This window comes from Macaca mulatta, chromosome 19, assembly GCF_049350105.2.
Source record: "Macaca mulatta isolate MMU2019108-1 chromosome 19, T2T-MMU8v2.0, whole genome shotgun sequence".
NCBI lineage: Eukaryota > Metazoa > Chordata > Mammalia > Primates > Cercopithecidae > Macaca > Macaca mulatta.
In genome coordinates this window covers 14,597,367-14,610,447 of record NC_133424.1, presented here as the reverse complement: position 1 = coordinate 14,610,447, position 13,081 = coordinate 14,597,367, and positions in this window count along the sequence as shown.

Genomic DNA, 13,081 nt, shown 5'->3' with positions numbered 1-13,081 from the left:
TATTATAATATATAATATAAATAATATATAAATATCTATTTATATATAATATAATATATAATATTTTATCTATATATATTTTATATATATATAGAGAGAGATGGAGTCTCACTCTTTTGCCCAGGCTGGAATGCAGTGGCACCATCTTGGTGCACTGCAACCTCCGCCTCCTGGATTCAAGTGATTCTCCTGCCTCAGCCTCCTGAGTAGCTGAAACTACAGGCAACCGCCACCCCTCCCGGCTAATTTTTATATTTTTATTAGAGATAGCATTTCACCATGTTGGCCACGGTGGTCTCAAACTTCTGGCCTCAAGTGATCTGCCTTCCTCGACCTCCCAAAGTGCTGGGATTACAGACGTGAGCCACTGTGCCCAGCAATAAATAAATAAATAAATACTCTTTGTTTGTTTGTTTGTTTGTTTCGAGGAGACTGGAGTCTCACTGTGTTGCCAGGCTGGTCTTAGTTTCCTTTCCTAAAGTGATCTTCTCACCTCAGCCTCCCAAATAGCTGGGATTAGAGGTCTGTATCACTGCCCTCGGCTTCTCCAAACTATTTAATTTCTTTTTGAATAGTTAATACATTTACACACTTCAAAAAGCAAAGCATATAAGGTTTATGAAGCAGGATCTGCCTTCCAAGTTTCAGTTCCTCCCCTTTCTCCCATGAATAACCACAGCTCTTAATTTCCTGAGTATCTTTCCAGAATTACTTTGTACACATAAAAACAAATATGAAGACAGGTTTTTCTTTCTTTATGAGACAGGATCTCACTCTGTTGCCCAGGCTAGAGTGCAGCAGCGATACCACGGCTCACTGCAGCCTCGATCTCCGGGTCTCAAGTTATCCTCCACCTTAGCCACCTGAGTAGCTGGAACCACAGATGCATATCACTCTCAGATCATTTTTAAATTTTTTGTAGAGACAGGGTCTCAGTATGTTCCCCAGGCAGATCTCAAACTGCTGGGCTTTTTTTTTTTTTTTTTTTTGGAGACAGAGTCTTACTCTGTTGCCAGGCTGAAGTGCAGTAGCACCATCCCAGCTCACTGTAGCCTTGACCTTCTGGGCTCAAGAGATCCTCCTGCCTCAGCCTCCCAGAGTAGCCGAGACCACAGGCACATGCCACCACGCCCAGCTAAATTTCGTATTTTTTTTTGCAGAGACAGCGTTTCACCATGTTGCCCAGGCTGGTCTTAAACTCCTGAGCTCAAGCAATCTGCCTGCCTCAGCCTCCCAAAGTGCTGGGATTATAGGTGTGAGCCATTGTGCCAGGGCACTATGTTAAAAACATTTTTTTTTCCTCTTTGACTTTGTCTGGCTCTGGCTCTGTCACTCAGACTGGAGTGCAGTGGCATGATAACAGCTCACTGCCGTCTCAAGCTCCTGGGATCAAGCCATCTTCCCACCTCAGCTCACTACTATGCTTGGCCAATATTTTTCTTATTATTATTTTATTTTTTTATTATTATTATTTTAGAGACAGGGTCTCAATATTTTGCCCAGGCATGAGACGCTGGACCCGGCCTAAACATTTTTTGTTAATGTGGCAAAATACATGTAAAATTTACCGTTTTAACCTTTTTTTTTTTTTTTTTTTGCATGGAGTTTTGCTCCTGTTGCCCAGGCTGGAGTGCAATGGCGCAATGTTGACTCACTGCAATCTCCATCTCCCGGGTTCGAGCAATTCTCCTGTCTCAGCCTCCCGAGTAGCTAGGATTACAGGCATGGGCCACTACATCCATCTAATGTGTTTTGTATTTTTAGTAGAGACAGAGTTTCACCATGTTGGCCAGGCTGGTCTTGAATCCCCTGCCTTCAGGGGATCTCCCCACCTCGGGCTCCCAAAGTGCTGGGATTACAGCGTGAGCCACCGCGCCCAACTGTTTAAACTATTTTTTTTTTTTTTTTTTTTTGAGACGAAGTCTCGCTCTGTCGCCCAGGCTGGAGTGCAGTGGCCAGATCTCAGCTCACTGCAAGCTCCGCCTCCCGGGTTCACGCCATTCTCCTGCCTCAGCCTCCCAAGTAGCTGGGACTACAGGCGCCCGCCACCTCGCCCGGCTAGTTTTTTGTACTTTTTAGTAGAGACGGGGTTTCACCGTATTAACCAGGATGGTCTCGATCTCCTGACCTCATGATCCGCCCGTCTCGGCCTCCCAAAGTGCTGGGATTACAGGCTTGAGCCACCGCGCCCAGCCTAAACTATTTTTAAGTGTATGGTTCAGTGGCATTACCCATGTTTACATTATTGTGCAATCATCCATCTCCAGAACATTTCGTCTTCCCCAACCAAAACTGTGTCCCCATTAAACACTATCTCTCCATCCTTCCTCCTTCTACCCCTGGCAATGACCATACTACTTTCTACCTCTATTTTTTTTTTTTTTCCTTGAGGTGGAGTCTCCCTCCCATTGCACAGACTGGAGTGCAGTGGCACCATCTCGGCTCACTGCAACCTGCACCTCCTGGGTTAAAGTGATTTTCCCTCAGCCTCTTGAGTAGCTGGGATTACAGGCACCCACCACCGCACCCAGGTAATTTTTTTTTTTTTTGAGACGGAGTCTTGCTGTGTCGCCTAGGCTGGAGTGCAGTGGCGTGATCTCTGCTCACTGCAAGCACCGTCTCCCTGGTTCATGCCATTCTCCTGCCTCAGCCTCCCAAGTAGCTGGGACTACAGGCACGAATCACCACACCCGGCTAATTTTTGTATTTTTAGCAGAGACGGGGTTTCACCACATTGGCCAGGCTGGTCTCGAACTCCTGACCTCGTGATCCACCTGCCTCTGCCTCTCAAAGTGCTGGGATTACAGGCGTGAGCCACCGCGCCCAGCTGCACCCAGGTAATTTAAAAAAAAATTTTTTTTGAGACGGAGTCTCGCTCTGTCGCCAGGCTGGAATGCAGTGGCACGACCTCAGCTCACTGCAACCTCTGTCTCCTGGGTTCAAGCAATTCCTCTGCCTCAGCCTCCCGAGTAGCTGGGACTACAGGAACGCACCACCATACCCAGCTAATTTTTTTGTATTTTAGTAGAGACGGGGTTTCACCATGTTGGCCAGGATAGTCTCGATCTCCTGACCTCGTGGTCCACCTGCCTCGGCCTCCCAAAGTGCTGGGATTACAGGCGTGAGCCACTGCGCCTGGACTAAGTTTTGTATTTTTAGTAGAGATGGCATTTCACCAAGTTTGCTAGGCTGGTCTTGAACTCCTGACCTCAGGCTATCCACTCGCCTCGGCCTCCCAAAGTGCTAGGATTATAGGCATGAGCCAGCATGCCTGACCCAGAATTTCATTAAAAAGTAGCATGTTCTGAGGCCGAGACGGGCGGATCACGAGGTCAGGAGATCGAGACCATCCTGGCTAACCCGGTGAAACCCCGTCTCTACTAAAAAAATACAAAAAACTCGCCAGGCGAGGTGGCGGCTACTTGGGAGGCTGAGGCAGGAGAATGGCCTGAACCCAGGAGGCAGAGCTTGCAGTGAGCTGAGATCCGGCCACTGTACTCCAGCCTGGGTGACAGAGCGAGACTCCGTCTCAAAAAAAAAAAAGTAGCATGTTCTACACATTCTTCTGAATGTTGCTTCTCCCACATGACTTAACAAGTGTTGGAGATCTCCTCTTAACAAAACTCTCATTTTGCATCCTTGTTATTTATTTATTTATTTATTTATTTATTTATTTTGAGACAGAGTCTCGCTCTGTCATCCAGGCTGGAGTGCAGTGGCTGGATCTCGGCTCACTGCAAGCTCCGCCTCCCGGGTTCACGCCATTCTCCTGCCTCAGCCTCCCGAGTAGCTGGGACTACAGGCGCCCGCCACCTCGCCCGGCTAGTTTTTTTTGTATTTTTTTAGTAGAGACGGTGTTTCACCGGGTTAGCCAGGATGGTCTCCATCTCCTGACTTCGTGATCTGCCTGTCTCGGCCTCCCAAAGTGCTGGGATTACAGGCTTGAGCCACCGCGCCCGGCCTGCATCCTTGTTATTTTATTTTATTTTATTTTTTATTGAGACAGATTCTCGCTCTTGCTGACGTTGGAGTGCAGTGGCGCCATCTTGGGCCATCTTGGCTCATTGCAACCTCTGCCGCCCAGGTTCAAGGAATTCTCGTGCCTCAGCCTCCGAAGTAGCTGGGACTACAGGTGCCTGCCACCATGCCCAGCTAATTTTTAAAATATTTTTAGTAGAGACTGGGTTTCTTTTTTTTTTTTTTTTTTTTTTTTTGAGACGGAGTCTCACGCTGTTGCCCAGGCTGGAGTGCAGTGGCGCGATCTCGGCTCACTGCAAGCTCCGCCTCCCGGGTTCCCGCCATTCTCCTGCCTCAGCCTCCTGAGTAGCTGGGACTACAGGCGCCCGCCACCGCGCCCGGCTAATTTTTTTGTATTTTTAGTAGAGACGGGGTTTCACTGTGGTCTCGATCTCCTGACCTTGTGATCCGCCCGCCTCGACCTCCCAAAGTGCTGGGATTACAGGCTTGAGCCACCGCGCCCGGCCGAGACTGGGTTTCACCATGTTGACCAGGTTGGTCTCGAACTCCTGACCTCAAGTGATCAGCCGGCTTTGGCCTCCCAAAGTGCTGGGATTATAGGCGTGAGCCACCATGCCTGGCCGCATCCTTGTTATTTTTTATATTTATTTTTTCACAGCCGCATAGCATGCTGCTGTGTGAATGCTTTATAGTTAATTTCACTCTCGGAGATGGACACTTTTTCCATTCGTTTGTTCTCAGGCTGATATCGCCATACAGAACCTTGTACAAAACGTCATTTTACATATATGTAAGTGTCTCTGTGGATAAATTCCCCGAAGTGGGATTTCTGGCTCAAAGACTGTGTGCATTTGTAATTTTTACACATATTGCCAAATATTCCCCCTCAGGTGTTAGAGCGATTACACTCTCTCTAGCAATGGGTAAGAGTTCTGTTGCCTTATAACCTTACCAATGGAGTGTGTTACTGAACTTTGGTTTCCTGACAACACGACATGTGAAAAATAGTATCTCAGAGTAGAGAAAATTTGCATTTTCCTGACCACGAGTGAGGCAGAGCAAAGTCCCATGTGTTTAAGGACCATTAGCTTCCTCTTTACTTTCTGGTAACCTCCCTTGCCTATCATACTCTTGGATTATTGATCTGCTTTCTTCTTTTTAAAATTTTTTTCCTTTTTTTTTGAAACAGAGTCCCGCTCTGTTGCCCAGGCTGGAGTGCAATGGCATGGTCTCGCTCACTGCAACCTCTGACTCCCAGGTTTAAGCAATTCTCTTGCCTCAGCCTCCCGAGTAGCTGGGATTACAGGCGACCGCCACCACGCCCAGCTAATTTTTTTTTTTTTTTTTTGGTATTTTTAATAGAGACAGGGTTTCACCATGTTGGTCAGGCTGGTCTCCAACTCTTGACCTCAGGTGATCTGCTCACCTTGGCCTCCCAAAGTGCTGGGATTACAGGCGTGAGCCACTGCGTCTGGCCAATCTTTTTTTTTTTTTTTTGACATGGAGTCTTGCTCTGTTGTCCAGGCTGGAGTGCAGTGATGCAATCTCGGCTCACTGCAACCTCCACCTCCTGGGTTCAAGCCATTGTCATGCCTCAGCCTCCTGAGTAGCTGAGATTACAGGAGCCCGCCACCTGGCCCGGCTAATTTTTGTATTTTTAGTAGAGACTGGGGTTTCACCATGTTAGCCAGGCTGGTCTCGAACTCCTGACCTTAGATGACCCACCCACCTTGGCCTCCAAAAGTGCTGGGATTATAGGCACAAGCCACCGCACCTGGCCTCATCTACTTTTTATAGCACCTTTAGATAATTGCTGTCTGCATCAATGATTTTGCTGACTTTTGCAACATGGTGATTTTATAATTCTTTCCTTCTCTCTTTTTTTTTTTTTTTTTTTTGAGACAGTTTCGCTCTTGTCACCCAGGCTAGGGTGCAGCAGCGTGATCTTGGCTCATTGCAGCCTCCGCCTCCTGGGTTCAAGCGATTCTCCTGCCTCAGCCTCCCAAATAGCTGGGATTACAGGTGCATACCACCACGCCAGGCTGATTTTTGTAATGTTAGTAGAGACGGGGTTTCACCATGTTGGTCAGGCTGATCTCGAACTCCTGACCTCAAGTGATCCACTCACTTTGGCCTCCCACAGTGCTGGAATTACAGGCGTAAGCTACCTCACCTGGTCTTTTTTTTTTTTTTTTTTTTTTTGAGACGGAGTCTCACTCTGTTGCCCAGTTGCCCAGGCTGGAGTCCAGTGGCGTGATCTCGGCTCACTGCAGCCTCTGCCTCCTGGGTTCAAGCTATTCTCCTGCCTCAGCCTCTCAAGTAGCTGGGATTACAGGGGTGTGCCACCACACCCGGCTAATTTTTGTATTTTTAGTAGAGACGGGGTTTCACCATGTTGCCCAGGCTGGTATCAAATCCCTGACCTCAGGTAATCCACCCGCCTCAGCCTCCCAAAGTGTTGGGATTATAAGCATGAGCTACCACGCCCAGATAATTTTTGTATTTTTAGTAGAGACGGGGTTTCATCATGTTGGCCAGCTGGTCTTGAATCTCAACCTAAGTGATCCTCCTACCTGGGCCCCCAAAGTGCTGGGATTATAGGCGTAAGCCAGCACGCCTGGCCTGTTATTATTTATTCAAACTTTTTTCCATTACTTTTTTTTCTTTGTAGAGATGGAGTTTTGCTATGTTGTCCAGGCTGGTCTTGAACTTCTGGGTTCAAGTAATCCTCCCACCTTGGTCTCCCAAAGTGCTGGGATTACAGGCATGAGCCACCAAGTAGGGACTATTTTTCTGTTTTTAAAAAAAAACTTTTTTTTTTCTTCCGTAGGTTATTCGGGAACAGGTGGTGTCTGGTTACACGAGGAAGTTTTTAGTGGTGATTTGTGAGATTTTGGTGCACCCATCACCTGAGCAGTATACACTGCACCCTATTTGTAGTCTTTTATCCCTCACCCCCTTCCCACCCTTCCCTCCCTGAGTCCCCAAAGCCTATTGTGTCATTCTTATGCCTTTGCATCCTCACAGCTTAGCTCCCACTTATGAGTGAGAACATAAAAGGTTTGGTTTTCCATTCCTGAATTACTTCACTTAGAATAAGAGTCTCCAAGTCCATCCAGGTTGCTGAGAATGCCATTAATTCATTCTTTTTATGACTGAGTAGTATTCCATTGAATATATAGCCACCACAGTTTCTTTATCCACTCGCTGATTGATGGACATTTGGATTGGGTCCACGTTTTTACAATGGCAAATTGTGCTACTATAAACGTGTATGTGCAAGTATCTTTTTTGCAGAATGACTCCTTTTCCTCTGGGTAGATACCCAGTAATGGGATTGCTGTATCAAATGGTAGTTCTACTTTTAGTTCCTTGGGGAATCTCCACACTGTTTTCCATCGTGGTTGTACTAGTTTACATTCCCACCAGCTGTGTAGAAGCGTTCCCTGATCACTGCATCCATGCCAACATCTACTGTTTTTTTTTGATTTTTTGATTATGGCCATTATTCCAGGAGTTTAAGGTGGTATCACATTGTGGTTTTGATTTGCATCTCCCTGATCATTAGTGATGTTGAGCATTTTTTCATATGTCTGCTGGTCATTCGTATATGTTCTTTTGAGACTTGTCTATTCATGTCGTAAACCCACTTTTTGATGGGATTATTTGTTTTCTTCTTGTTGATTTGTTTGAGTTTACTGTAATTCTGGATATTAGTCCTTTGTCAGATGTTTAGATTGTGAAGACTTTTTTCCCACTCTGTGGGTTGTCTGTTTACTCTGCTGACTGTTACTTAGCTCTTTAGTCTAATTAAGTCCCAGGAATTTATCTTTGTTTTTACTGCATTTGTCTTTGGGCTCTTGGTCATAAAATCCTTGCCTAAACCAATGTCTAGAAGGGTTTTTCCAATGTTATCTTCCAGAATTTTTATAGTTTCCAGTCTTAGATTTAAGTCCTTCACCCATCTTGAGTTGATTTTTGTATAAGGTGAGAGATGAGGATCCAGTTTCATTCGCTTACATGTGGCTAGCCAATTATCCCGGCATTACTGTTGAAACGGGTGTCCTTTCCCCACTTTTATGTTTTTGTTTGCTTTGTTGAAGATCAGTTGGCTGCAAGTATTTGGGTTTATTTCTGAGTTCTCTATTCTGTTCCATTGGTCTATGTGCTTTTTTTTCTTTTAGACAGGGTCTTACTCTGTTGCCCAGACTGAAGTGCAGTGGCACGATCTCGGCTCACCTCCGCCTCCCAGGTTCAAGCGATTCTCCTGCTTCAGCCTCCCTAGTAGCTGAGATTACACGCGCCCACCACTGCACCCAGCTAATTTTTGTATTTTTAGTAGAGACAGGGTTTCACCATGTTGGCCAGACCGGTCTTGAACTCCTGACCTCAGGTGACCCACCCACCTTGGCCTCCCAAAGTGCTGGGATTACAGGCTTGACTCACCACACCCGGCCTTATGTACCTATTTTTATACCAGTACCAGAGCACCGCCTATTCGAATGTTTGATTTGCAGTTAGTTGAATCTTCCAATGTGTAATCTGTGGATACAGGGAGGGCTGACTATATGCTGTACAATCTCCAGCAGATAAAAATATAGAACATTTCAGCCTCCACCTTGCATTTCCAGTCACAAAGTCTTATAATGAATTTTTTTTGAGATGGAGTCTCACTCTGTTTCCCAGCCTGGATTGCAGTGGCGTGATCTCGGCTCACTGCAACCTCCACCTTCCAGGTTCAAGCCATTCTTCTGCCTCAGCCTCCCAAGTAGGTGGGATTAAGGGTGCGCACAACCATGCCCAGCTAACTTTTGTGTGTAGAGATGGAGTTTCACTATGTTAGACAGGCTGGTCTCAAACTGCTGACCTCAGGTGATCCACCAGTCTAGGCCTTCCAAAGTGCTGGGATTACAGGTGTGAGCCACCGCGTCCAGCTGAATATTTTTGATGGACGACATGGTCTCCGGGCTTGGTCCAGCTACTTGTGGGCATTGGAGAAATGGGTAGGAGGTGGAAATAGGGCTTCTAAGTTCCCTCCCCACAATGAAGACCCCATGGCTAGTCCTGGGGCCCTGATGTGACTTGTATTGCCAGCTGGGATTCATTCTTAGGCACTGCCTGCCTGGAAGTCTCGTTAATTCTTGGGGATATGTCAGGGCTGGGGCTCAGCTGGCAATTCCAGGCAGACTGGAGCTGCTGCTTCTCCTCTTCTCCCATCCAGGGTCACACCCAGGGCACTGGAAAATCCCATGAAAAGAGATGGGCTCTGGTTCCTCCAGCTTCGTGATCCTGGGGTGAAGATGTTACAGGAAAGGGGTCCTGATCCAGATTCCAAGAGAGGGTTCCTGGATCTCACGCAAGAAAGAATTCAGGGCCTGGCACGGTGGCTCAGTTCAAGACCAGCTTGGCCAATATGGTGAAACCCCATCTTTACTAAAAATACCAAAATTAGCCAGGTGTGGTGGTGCTCGCCTGTAGTCGCAGCTACTCGGGAGGCTGAGGCAGAAGAATCGCTTGAGCCTGGGAGGCGGAGGTTACAGTCAGTCAAGGTCGTGCCACTGCACTCCAGCCTGGGTGTCAGAGTGAGACTCCATCTCAAAAAAAAAAAAAAAAAAGGATTCCGGGTGAGTCTGTAAAGTGGGAGCAAATGTGTAAGGAATAAAAGAATGGCTACTCCATAGAGCAGTCTCAAGGGCTGTATTTCTTTTTCTTTTTCTTTTTTTTTTTTTTTTTTTTTGAGACGGAGTCTCGCTCTGTCGCCCAGGCTGGAGTGCAGTGGCGCTATCTCGGCTCACTGCAAGCTCCGCCTCCCGGGTTTACGCCATTCTCCTGCCTCAGCCTCCCGAGTAGCTGGGACTACAGGCGCCCGCCACCTCGCCCGGCTAATTTTTTTGTATTTTTAGTAGAGACGGGGTTTCATTGTGTTAGCCAGGATGGTCTCGATCTCCTGACCTCGTGATCCGCCCGTCTCGGCCTCCCAAAGTGCTGGGATTACAGGCTTGAGCCACCGCGCCCGGCCAGCAAGGTCTTTATTTATGTATTATTTGTTAATTTTTTATCTTTTTTGAAATGAAGTCTCGCAACATCGCCCAGGCTGGAGTGCAGCGGCGTGATCCTGGCACACTGCACTCTCCACCTCCTGGGTTTGAGTAATTCTCCTGCCTCAGCCTCCGAGTAGCTGGGACTACAGGCGCCCGCCACCACGCCCGGTTAATTTTTTGTATTTTTAGTAGAGATGAGGTTTCATCGTGTTAGCCAGGATGGTCTCGATCTCCTGACCTTGTGATCCGCCTGCCTCGGCCTCCCAGAGTGCTGGGATTACAGGTGTGAGCTACTGCGCCTGGCCAGCCTATCTTATATATTTATCTCACAGTTTATTTTGTATCCTGTTCTAGAATGCAAAGTCAAGGGAGTTGTTTGCTTTCTGTTGTTTTCTTTTCTTTTTTCCTTTTTTTTTTTTTTTTCTGAGACTCAGGCTGGACCACACAATCATTGCTCACTGCAGCCTCCACCTCTGCAGCTGAACCAATCCTCCCAGCCTCAGCCTCCAGAGTAGCTGGGACCACAGGCGCATACCACCATGCTTAGCTAATTGCTTTTTTTTTTTTTTTTTGAGACAGAGTCTCGCTCTGTCGCCCAGGCTGGAGTGCAGTGGCAGAATCTTGGTTCACTGCAACCTGCACCTCCCAAGTTCAAGCAATCCTCCTACTTCAGCCTCTGGAGTAGCTGGGATTACAAGCATACACCACCATGCCTGGCTAATTTTTGTGGAGACAGGTGTCTTAACTTTGTTGCCAAGGCTGGTCTTGAACTCCTTGGCTCAAGCGATCCTCCTAGCTTGACCTCCCAAAGTGCTGGGATTACAGGTGTGAGCCACCATAAATGAAGTCACCTTTTTTCACTTTTACAGCCCAGGGCCTTGCACCGAGGAAATAATGTTGGTTGCATTAGGGAACAAACCCAGGTGGAGTCACTTTCTGAATGCCACACAGCTGGGCTGCCATTAGACTTCAGGGCTCTCTGAGCCTGTTTTCTTTTCCTCTTGCTGTTCTAGGGCCTACCTGGGATGAGAGTGCAAAATTTCAGAGAAGGCCAAAGAGCTCAGTCATAATTGATACTTAAAACATAAAAAGTTGGCCAGGCGCGGTGGCTCACACCTGTAATCTCAGCACTTTGGGAGGCCGAGGCGGGCGGATCACAAGGTCAGGAGATCGAGACCATCCTGGCTTACACGGTGAAACCTCATCTCTACTAAAAACACAAAAACAAAATTAGCCGGGCGTGGTGGCCTGCGCCTGTAGTCACAGCTACTAGGGAGGCTGAGGCAGGAAAATGGCCTGAACCTGGGAGGCGGAGCTTGCAGTGAGCAGAGTCTGCGCCACTGCACTCCAGCCCTGGCGACAGAGCCAGACTCTGTCTCAAAAATAAATAAATAAATAAATAAATAAAAATAAAATAAAAAGTTAAAACCTAAAATTTAATATAAAAACGAAATCAATGACAAATATATATATATTTTTAATGTTATTTTAGCCGGGCGCGGTGGCTCATGCCTATAATCCCAGCACTTTGGGAGGCCGAGGCAGGCGGATCACGAAGTCAGGAGATCGAGACCATCCTGGCTCTAACACAGTGAAAACGCGTCTCTACTAAACATACAAAAAATTAGCCGGGCATGGTGGTGGGCGCCTGTAGTCCCAGCTACTCAGGAGGGTGAAGCTGGAGAATGACGTGAACCCGGGAGGCGGAGCTTGCAGTGATCCGATATTGCGCCACTGCACTCCAGCCTGGGCACCAGAGCGAGACTCCGTCTCAAAAAAAAAAAAAAAAAAAAATTATTTTAAACACAAGATCTGACTCTGAGCTTGCACAACGCATCTCACCTTAATCCCTGTGTTGGCGGATCCTGTCTTTATTTAAAATTGTGATGTGATGTTTTGTTCATCATAGATTTTTTCCCATTAATTTGGATATTTAACAAATACTGAATTAGAAGATTATCTTGATGACTGAGTTTTTGCGCCCAAGATGCTCACCCTAGTCCGGGCTCTGTTTCTGTCTCTTCTCGTCCTGCAGCACCCGGACAGTCACTTGAGGAAACTGAGGCACGGAGGAGCGTATGTGTGGGAGGTGTGTGTGTGGCGGGGACTGTGGTGAGCTCTCCTGGGCGGACCGAGCTCCCTGGGCTGGGCCGGGAGCTGACCTTTGCTTATCTACCGCGGTTGAAGCCGCTAATGAAGTCCCCCGCCTTGCAGAGACCTTTCCCAGGGCGGCCGCACCGCCTGCAGGGCAGAGATAGCCGCGATCACCCAGGCAGCGGTGACCTTTTCCGGCTGGAGGGGACGGGGAGGCGGCAGAGGGCGCGGCGGCCGCGCTGTCTGGCCGGCTTGGGTGGAGGAGGATGTCGCCCCAGCGGGTGGGAGCTGGGATCGAACCCCGCCCCGGCCTCCCGCGTCCACCCAACCCCGACGCGGCCATGGGCAGTGGAGGCGGGGTAATGCGCGCCCAGTGACGTAATCGAACCCCGAGCCCGGCCTTCGCTGCTGTCGTCACAGAGGGTCTGCGCTGCGTCACCGCATTCCTCCCTTGACGTCAGCGCAAGAGGCCAGAAACTGGCCCACCGAGCGAGAGAGAAATCTGGAGCGGAGCCTTCCTTTCTCGCCTTTTTAATTTGGTAAGACATGTAAAGGATACGCCGGAGCGAACTACAACTCCCAATCGGCCTTGCGTGCCAAGCATGCGCACGACCTCCAGCTAGAGAGCGCGGCAAACCTTTGGTAGATTGACGTCCTTTTAGTCGAACCAGGAGGTCGATTTTACAGCGGCAAACCAATCCCGTCCTCACAAGTCCCACCCCTTTATTCTTAGCCAGCTGCTTCCTGCGGGAGTGACGGGCCCGGCTGCCTTTGAGGGTTCAGTTTCTTTTGATAGACATTCATACCGATGAATCAGATCGCTGGGAAGTCCAGAGGGTGTTGAAAAGCATGCATTGGGACCAATAGTTTATCTGCAAGGCCTGGCGCCGTCCAATCACTTTTCCTGGCGCCGCCAATCACCCGGGGCCCCGCCCCCAGCGCGTGACGTAAGTAGGGTGGGTAGCAAC